Source organism: Lytechinus variegatus, chromosome 10 (assembly GCF_018143015.1).
Source record: "Lytechinus variegatus isolate NC3 chromosome 10, Lvar_3.0, whole genome shotgun sequence".
NCBI lineage: Eukaryota > Metazoa > Echinodermata > Echinoidea > Temnopleuroida > Toxopneustidae > Lytechinus > Lytechinus variegatus.
In genome coordinates, this window is record NC_054749.1 from 29564429 (window position 1) to 29574813 (window position 10385).

Genomic DNA, 10385 nt, shown 5'->3' on the forward strand with positions numbered 1-10385 from the left:
CTGCGCGGAGAGGAATATCTTCCTCTACCAATCTTCTCTGTTTTGCGAGTTAAAAATATGCACTGATGCTAAATTGTTTGTAATCAAATCTGATCTTTCCAAAGAAAGTTTCAATATATCTTTGAGAATACCCTTTTCTCGGGACCCTATTTATTGATAAAACACTTTAGCTTCCGCGCTTCGCGCGGAGTTATTATCATTTTAATTTCCTCCATTGTATACCTCTTTTGTGCGTTCACAATCACTTTTGAAAACAAGGTTCAAAATCGCAATATAGTCAACCGAATTGGAGGTACTAGAGACAAGAGAAACGGCTCCTTTTCATTTTAATTTATGAAACACTAAAAGCTTCGCGCGGGAAAAACTCCCCCTCCCTGCACCCACCCCCTAGGGAGCGCGCTTCGCGCGCTCTGTAAGTGTTGGCACGCTTCGCATGCATTTACCGCCCCCTCCAAAATGAAATCCTGGCTACGCGGTTGGCTTTTTCTTATGGTGATACAAACTATTTATCCAAGATGTATTCTTTAGAAATATGTATTACATGCCCTCCTATAGAAAGAACACATGATCTACTGATAGATGTGATAAAAAAGGCAATTTAAGTGAAATATATACTAAAGTAATGGGGAGAGTTGTTCACAAGTGACATCACACAACTTTGTGGCATTGCCAATTGGAGGATCTCCATAGCATTAGTGATCGCAATACTCAAAATGCTCATAACATTCTCATTATTTGTCTGATTTTTCTCAAACTTTTGTTGATCTATTTCTTTGATTTTTTCTGTTTTCACACAAGCTATGTTGTTCCAAAGGTTTCATTCTCCTTTAAGATCGCTTCCAAGACCGCTTTGAGCATCCCCATCACACATTAAACTGGTTGGTTTCCCAATAAAACTAGTTAAAGGATGTAGATGAGAATGGTGTCTCGCTGATCTCAACATTCAAATGCCCATGCACGAGTTTCTTATTATTTATTGAATCTTCTCAAACATCATTATTTATATATGAACATTGGCGGCGGAAGCAAAAAATTTAAGGAGGGGACAACCGAAATTTTTTTGACAAGCCAAAAGAAAAAAAAAAGGTTCTCAACCCAAAATTTTAGGGAGGACGTAGGAAAAAACTAGACAAGCAAAAAAAAAAAAAAAAAAAAAAAAAAAAAAAAAAAAAAAAAAAAAAAAAGAGGTCATCAACAAGAAATTTAGGGGGGGACCGTCCCCCCCTCCCCAAATTTAGGGGGGGACACGTCCCCCCTGTCCCCCCCGCTTCCGCCGCCTATGTATATGAACTAATACTAAACTGGTTTCAAAAGGTTTTATTCTCATTTCCCAGTCAAAGAACAAGAAAATGAAGACAACAACAACGCATGTGAATTCACCATTACCCAAGACTTAGTTTTAATTTCTTAAAATTATTTTCTGTATTTCGAAGTTTATCATCAAAAGCATGGAGACAGCCATGAAATAAAGTCTTCATACAATAAAAGACACATGATCTCCTACATGTACCTGTACAAAGCTTTCAAATTATTCAAAACTACTAGCAGTAGAAGTAGATTTCAGTTTACGGCTGATTCGCTACAGAAAAGTACCAGAGCTTGGCCGGTGCATGCCCAGTGCCTGGTGCCTAGACTTCTAAATATAATTCTACAATAGTTGCTATAAGATATTACACTTACATATACATACAAGACACTCTACTTATGTACTGATAATAAGAGATCAAAAATATCTTTATCCATCAAAATAATAAACATTCATTGACTCTTGTACCCTTAAAAGGAGATCATTTTCTGATAGATCCTTCAAATTGATTTTTTTTTCCTATGCAAGCAAACTCATTCCATTTTCCTCCTTCGTAGATGTAATTAATACAGGACTCCCCATCGCAAGCTTGCATAGTAATGTAAACATATGGTTTCTGTATACAATAATACATATATTTATATATAAAACAAACTTCAAGTGATGGTTCATGAAGAATGAATAGTACATTACATATAAATGTATTCTGTGTAATATAAACATGAAATCTGGCACTGGATTTTCACATACAAGTAATAAACACATTTTTTAATCTTCATTTTGTTCAGTCAAAATGACAGCGGGATATATACAATTATGCGAGTTACAAAAAGTTAACAATATTACATCATGAAAGTTTTAAGTATTTACTCTTTTTTCAATATTACATTACATAATAGGCATCACGATCGAATGCAATTTCAGCTTTTACAATGTTCCATTCTTTCTACATTTACTACAGTATGTATTGGTTTCTTCCTTTCACAACATTTTGCCTTAATTAGAAACACTGAGAACATTATTTCTAATGAGATGCAGCAATCTGATTGATAATAACACCATACTACACAAAAATGTATCATGATGCAACAGCAAAAAACATTCTTCTTTTAACAGAAATAAAATTACTTTCCACTTGAATCAATTTCTCACACAGCAATAAGTAAACAAGATTTTTAAATTTGACTTACATTGAGAAGATATATATCACAAAAGAACTACAATCATTATAATCACTGTGAAATGCTACAGTATATCCTTAATTTTGGAGACTGGTTATTCATTTAAACACTAAACAGAAATCTAACAGGTTAAAAGGAAAGATATTACCATCTCCCATAGTCTCAAGTTGAAGTGAGAAAGAAGCAGACTAGTTTTATTTTTTTTTATTCAAAAAGAAAGTTTCATTCGTATTACAAAATGAAGCAACTGTATAAAGAAATGGAAGAATACAATGTTTCCAGAGTTGAAAAATACTGTTTTTTTTCTGAAAGCCTTTAATTTCTAAATTGAAAGAAAAAAAATCAAGCAAGCCTGAAGGAAGAATGCTCTGAAATAGTTCACCTTCAACCAAATACAACTTGATGGATTTCACAGTGTATAAAAACAATAAATTTATATCTAGAGTAGTTACTTGAGAATGATTATTTCTTTCTCATTAAATTTAATTAAAAATGTTAGTCGATTGAGTTGAAAACCCGAGGTCTAGAGTGTATACAGTATGTACATTCAAATCTGTATAAAGATGACCAAAGGTATTCAAGTGGTTTTTATCCATCTGCACATGACCATTTGCCACAAACATTCAATCAAATTATTCACACAAACATCCACAAACTTACCAACATTTAAAGGAGAATGAAACAATTTAAATGAAATCTGTTAAAAAGGAATCACCTATCTTGGTTTATCTCAATTGCATCAATGATCACAACATTCAAATGCTCATAATCAACATTCAAATCCTCATTTAATACCATACATGTACACGTACATGTAAATTCAATTCATCTCGAACTTTCATAGACCTTTTCATATTTTTCATTTTTTTATCATTATCTTTTTGATTAAACCACTGGACCGGTTTTAATGGTTTCATTCTCCTTTGAGGAAGGACTATCTGTATCTCGATCACACTATGTCCCCTACAAACTCTTAGTCCCATGCATTGAAATCCAATAGAGGGGATGGCTTCAATCAATACAGGATGCCCTTCACACTGTACCCATCAATACAGACACCTGCAGTCCATGGAGGACTCGGCAGGGAAGACAAGGTTTTCAGTGGAACCCACAGATCAGGTGGAGAATGAATGGACGTAATGGAGTGGAAAAAGAAGATAACTCGGTGGAAAGCAGACTTCACGCATTACAAGGTAAATGTCTCTGCCAAACGCGCAAGGGTTTGGCTGTAAAAGTGCATTCTTCTCCGGTCTACTAATGCTATTAAACCCCAGATAAGGTGAATGGTTGTGGATTATTGAATTATAACGTGCAGTGACAATAGTCTTCATAATGATTTGAATGGCAGAAAGTAATTCATGATGGTAGATTACAATGTAGCGATTGAATATAATCATTTGAGGAGGGTATTGCCTCTTGGGAGCTGTTGAGAGATTCGTGAGACAAGTAACAAGTACTAGTGTCACAATTTCAAACTCCCAAAATTATCAGGCCATAAAATGATTTATTCACACAACAATAGGGGTAAAAATCATAACAAAAGACTTGTATTGTATTATTAGTTTTGAAACATCGATTAAATCAAAATGACCAATCAAAAGTGGCAAACATGATATATTTCTAAGTACTTCCTCAATACTAAATTACTATTAGCAGTCTTGTGTTCACCCGAGTGACCACAATGGCCCTATCAATTGATGTGTTGGATCAACTCCTCTAGAGTGAATTTTCCTTTTGTCTGATTTTCAAGGTGTTCACACTACATGCATCTGCTTTGTACACATGTACCTGTATGTACAACATCCCCGGAGTGTGTTCACATTTTCATTACTGGAGATACGATCAACATGTCCATGTGCACTGTTTTAGAGTGTTTATATATCACACTATTAAAGGAAAATGCATATTTCTAACAGCTCTTACCCCCAAAAATATGAATAGAAAAATGACGAGGACATGCAGTAATCAGGACAGAATATGAGTGCTCATTCAAATAAAGCAGATATATCAAAGGGATATCTTTTTTTTAAATCCCAAGTTTCATGATATACATGTAGGTACATGTACATGTACTGTATATTCAAATACAGCCAAATTTACAATACATGGTAGTCATTACAATAACATGGAAATATGGTTTAATCCAAATAGATGGCCCTTTCATTTAGCCATTCAAACAAAAAAATATATCAAAATAGATTTTAATTGTTACATTTTTGGGTTTTGTCCTGTGATGAAAATCTGAAATGTGTAATTTGATATGTTGATATTACATGAACATGTAATTACTAAACAATAAGATTTGAAAAAGTGCATATGAAAATTAAAAATGGTTTGTTAGAAACATGTGGTTACTATTGATAGCCTATGTACAGAGACAAATGCACCAAAATGTTTTAAGATCTTTTAACTTAAGTAAATATATATTACACATTGCAACAGAGACTTTAACATGTGCGAGCTTGACAACTAGTATCACAGGCTAATAACTTATACCAGCATGCTATATAATAGAATGGGAGTATGAAAAAAAGTATACTTCTACTATTATACAATTGCAACTAAAAAGTTTTTTTTCATTTGCAGGAAATTTTTCAACAAAATTCAGAACAAATTATGTAGAGGGGACATGGATCTAGCCATAAAACCACAACATAAGGGCCGTCTGCACCATCCAAAGTTTTCAAATTAGCGCGCTATTTCTGATCCGGCAAATTATCCCAATGTGAACAATCTCAAGATTATTTGCAATGGAGAAGTAATTATCGCACTAGTTCGTAGGATTAATCTCGAGATTGCAATCCCAAGTCAACTTGGGATTATTTGCAAAATAGCATGCCATTTTAAAAATTATCACGTTAATTCGTAGGACAGTCCTACGAATTAACGCGATAATTTTTAAAATGGCGGTAGGTGCAGACACACTCGGGATTATTTATTCACGGCATCAGACCATAATGCATCGATGCCTCACTCGAGCAGGAATCGCTCTTCTTGTGGTGGTGGAGACGTTTTTTTTTACTCTCGAGATTAATCACGAAGAGGGCCAATCAGGCTAAAATCTTGAGATTGAGCAAACCCTGGACGGTGCAGCGCCACCTCTTGAGTCAAGATAGGGAGCAGTAGGACTTTACCTTCTTTCAAGAGTTGCATGTACCAGTAATTTATGTAATGTTTCATAAGACAATGTGAAAGACAAGCAATATGAAGACAGCATTAGGCCATTTCACACTTGCCTACTAAACTTTGACGGCACACTAAACCGGGGAAGTGATGTGAAAATTTCTATAATTTTGTCAATCGTCTATCTGAGAGGAATTCATCAGAAAGGGGTTGTCTAATCTTGAATGGATTCTCTGATGATACAGATCTCTTTAGATGGAAAACAAACCAAAGAACCACTATTCATCAATAATAACAACTTCTACTCATTGATTTGTATACAGCCGTGCATTTCAAAGAATGCATTACTGTACACAAATCAATACCAATGTACAAGTTACCAATTACTCTTTTTGAAGAGATGATATCACAGAGGGTTGAGCTGATGAGATGTGCTATAGGCTTAAAATAAAAAGAACCCTGCATTTATATTGAAGTACATGTATTTCTTCTGAAAGTAAAATATATTTGCTAGTGAAAGATTTTCTTTATTATGATACCTTTAATATTCAATTTATATAAAACCATGGATGTTCCAGGACCTTGTCTGTCTGCCTCTCTCCTACATGTATCTACACCTATCACATATATTTTAAATGCTTGTGACATATAAAATGGATTAACACCCACGTGCGCTTTAATACAAAATCTACATATATGAAGAGCCTGTGAAATGGAAAAAACAACAAAAACGAGTGTTATAGAATGTGAGTGCATCGGCAAACACTTTTGTTCCTTTTTCATGTTCCATCAAACTAAAAAAACATTAAATTATGATTATTCCTTGTTTTCATAAGAACAACAATGACAAGTTGACAACCGAGAAGATACAGGAAGCCAAAGATTTACCACTCTTTATACATGATCTTTTTGTCTTTTGTGATTTTTTACATTTCAAAAATTTACTTTTAAATCAACAATTCCCCATTATCACAATCACAGCCACAGCTAGAATTATATAATAAATCATTATGCAAAAATATATAGTTGGCTGTACAAAATATTAATAAATGGTAGGCTCAAAATTTCTACAATCTTTACAGCTCAAATACTACATGTACAAAGACAGAAACATTCAACAGCATGAACAAAAAAAATGATTTACAAGTGGATTGAGACACAGTCAAAACATTCTGAACTACAAAGTATATAGCCCCTGTACTGCTTGGTAGTGGTTTGTATCATATCAAGTGGTGACCTTTGACCTATGACTGAGACTCCCAACTCTTGTCTTTAGTAATGAGAGGAGGCAAGACTATGAAGACATAAATTTATTGCCCCACATCTCTCACACTGAGGTCACGGATTAAAAATAGCTGCAGCACAATACATGCTCAGAGCTCAAGTATGATATCTATTGAAGCAGGAAATGCTGCATTCAAATCTTTCTATTCTACACTATGTTTCATTTGTGAAGATTTTGGCAATGTCACCCTGAAAAACATGCATTCAATGGGTCATAATGTATATGTACAGTGCGTCCCAGAATAAACGAAACCGAGATTTAGCGATCATTTATCATAACTTAATCATAAATAGAATAGACAAATGACCTACCAATTTAAAGCTGAGAATCTCCTCTTTCATCTGATATTACTTAGGTTATTTCTTATTCACGCATGAGTGAGCAAAAACAATTTGAAGAAAGGATACCAAAAACTCATTTGGCGGGGGGTATCTGGGTTTCAAAAGGAAAACCACATTTCTGAAAAGTTCAATATCTGCTCTTCAATTTGGTGCCTAAATTACAGAAAATGGTCAAGAAATAAAAAAGTTCTGGTCATTTGAAATAAGGCTTCTATTTCCATAATTTCATGAGATAAACGTGTTTTCACCGGTTTCCCACAGAAGCTTTCGCATGGTGAACAAAAGATTTAATGCATGACTGATCTTCAACAAAACAGAGTGTCGAGTGAGTTTGAAAGCCAGCCTGGAGAACTTCTTCATTTTATGAAATTATTGAAATTCAAGCCTTATTTTAAATGACCAGAACTTTGTTATTTCTCGACCATTTTCTGTAATTTAGGTATCAAATTAAAGAGGAGATATTGAACTTTTCAAAAATGTGGTTTTCTTTTTGAAACCCAGATACCCCCGCCAAATGAGTTTTTGGTATCCTTTTTTCAAATTGTTTTTGCTCACTCATGCATGATTGAGAAATAATCTAAGTAATATCAGATGAAAGAGGAGATTCTAAGCTTTAAATTGGTAGGTCATTTGTCTATCTTATTTATGATTAAGTAATGATAAATGATCGCTAAATCTCGGTTTCGTTTTTTCTGGGACGCACTGTAGTATGTGGCTGCAGTGCTGGAAGGGATTGCAAACTTTATGAAAGGGGGAGGGGTCTAATGTAAATAGACTTACGTAACTTTTTAAGGTTTCCATAGAAAAGAATCAGTGTAGAGGCTTCACAGTTCATCATGTATTGTTTAATGAATGATTACAAGGTTTCGTACATATCATTACGCTTAATTACAATTGCTTTATCTTTTATGTTACAAGGCCTTATAATAAATAATAGTAATTCAGAAGACAGACTTTATTTAATCAAGGAAAGTTCCTTGACTTTATGAAAGAATGGGTCTCTAGACAAAGCCTACATGTAGAATAAATAAAACCTGTTGTTCCATGGATCATTAAGTCCCTGTCAGAACCAATAGCCTGCAGATTCTGACCACTTTCCTCAAATTATGCGGTTCATATTTATTATCAAAAGGGCCCCATGGAAAAAAATATGGAAAAAATGATCAAATGCAACATGTTTTTCAACACATCAGCAGAATTTCTTCAAGACCTAGTGTATGTACACTCAAGTAATAAAAAATGGATTGAAACAAAAAGAAAAGGATGTCAATTTAAAAAAAAAACATACATCATTTTCATCAAAGGAAAATAATAATCCATATCAAGAAAAAAAGAACACTGAATTTTTATGAATGACAAACAGCAAGAGTGACCTACAGGTAGTTAGGGAAAAGTTTTGAATAAAAAAAACATGATCAATTATTGTGACCAGCTTTATAAGAAAAAGCAGGAATTTCTTGGGCATGTCCAAACCATTGTTTAATTCATTGAAGCATAGTAGACAGTTATAAACACAGAAGGCAAACAATTTAGAATGAATTCCAACGGTTTCTTCAGGTGAATAAAGCAAAAGGGATTAGGATTCTATTCAATAGTGTCATCGGAAGCTAGGGGGAAACAAGAAAGGAGGGTGGAATTTTTTAGTAATCTTTTGATTCTGTGTATTTCACATTGATATTCAAGTCAAAGCTTTGTTCAACAACATACCTCAGGATTATTTGAGAAATTTTATAATCAAACAAGTCTCACAGCAATAGTAGAGGCATGAAGATGGAAGGGAAGATGAAAAATGGAGAAGAAAATGCGGAATAAATCTACTGAAAGAGTATTACATAATTCCTAACAGATAGACTTGGCTATATACTTTCATGTATGTGATGTCATATTAGTGTCATATTAGTACAATGAACATATTATACAGATACATGTATGTATCTACAGCTCTACGTATCAGGTTAACTCATAAAGCCCTATGCTTGAGCTAGGGACTATTAAAAATTTTATGAAGTAAAATTAAATTATGTTCACCCCTTAAAAAATGAACTAACCAATTTTCTTTTCACTCCTTGATCAGAAAAAAATATATATTTTATGCAAAACGTAGGACTTAGAAATACTGTTTCACATTGTCCATGATGCAATTTTACCAACTTTCCCCAGAAGATATAAAACATAATTTTGTGAGAGATTCTTGGTATTCACTTTCATTGAATGAGCTAAGCAATTTCTTTTTCACCAGAAACCTTTGGTATCAAAGCTATAAGGACAGGTAAGAGGGTGGCAATTCATCTCTCAAATCTTCCACGAACACCAGTTCCGTTTGTGAATGCTGAGTCATTACTCAAAGATGATGATAATCTTAGAGAACAGCGATGAAGCCGGCGAGAGAGAAAGGAGAAATCAAATTTAGGCTGGATCACTGATTTCATCTTGGGGTGAGGGGATACGAGGAGACTAATCTCGTTACCTCTTGACATATTCAACGTGACAAGAAGGAACTCTTCGGCACCCTCCCAGTGAGAGAGAGAGGTACAAACAGTCTGGACACGGGACATGGGGAGTGTCTCATGAAACAATTTGTGATTTTCACCGACTAGTTTGCTCTTAACCAATCAGATCAAAGGATTATACTAGCTTATAACAATACTCGGTAAATATCACTGCTTGTTTCATGAAATGCTCCCAAGGTGAATCGTTGCCAGGAGCAGCACTACGTGTACATGTACTTGGTGGGTGTCTCAAGCCAGACAATACATGTATATCAAAGAGAAGGGGAGGGGTGGGGTCATGAGGCTTTTTCTATACAGAAACTTTGGTATGTGTTTTTGGTGTTCAATTGGATTCTCAATCATTTTGATTCCATGAGCTTAAGTCTAAATCAGATCTTAAAATATTAATATTGTTATTGTAGGGACAAGCATACAAATGCAAACTTTGTCAGTCTTCTGAACAATTTTATGAGACACTACATGTATTCCACAACTGTTGCACATTGACTGTCAGTACCTTAAAAGTACATGGCATGCTGTGTATCCAAAGCCAGCATAGAAAAATGCCCTACATTTTCAGAAAAGCTCAAGGCTCACTGTCTTAAACCATTCCATGAACCCACTTCCCTATAACAATCCACATTGAGCCAGCAGAGAAAG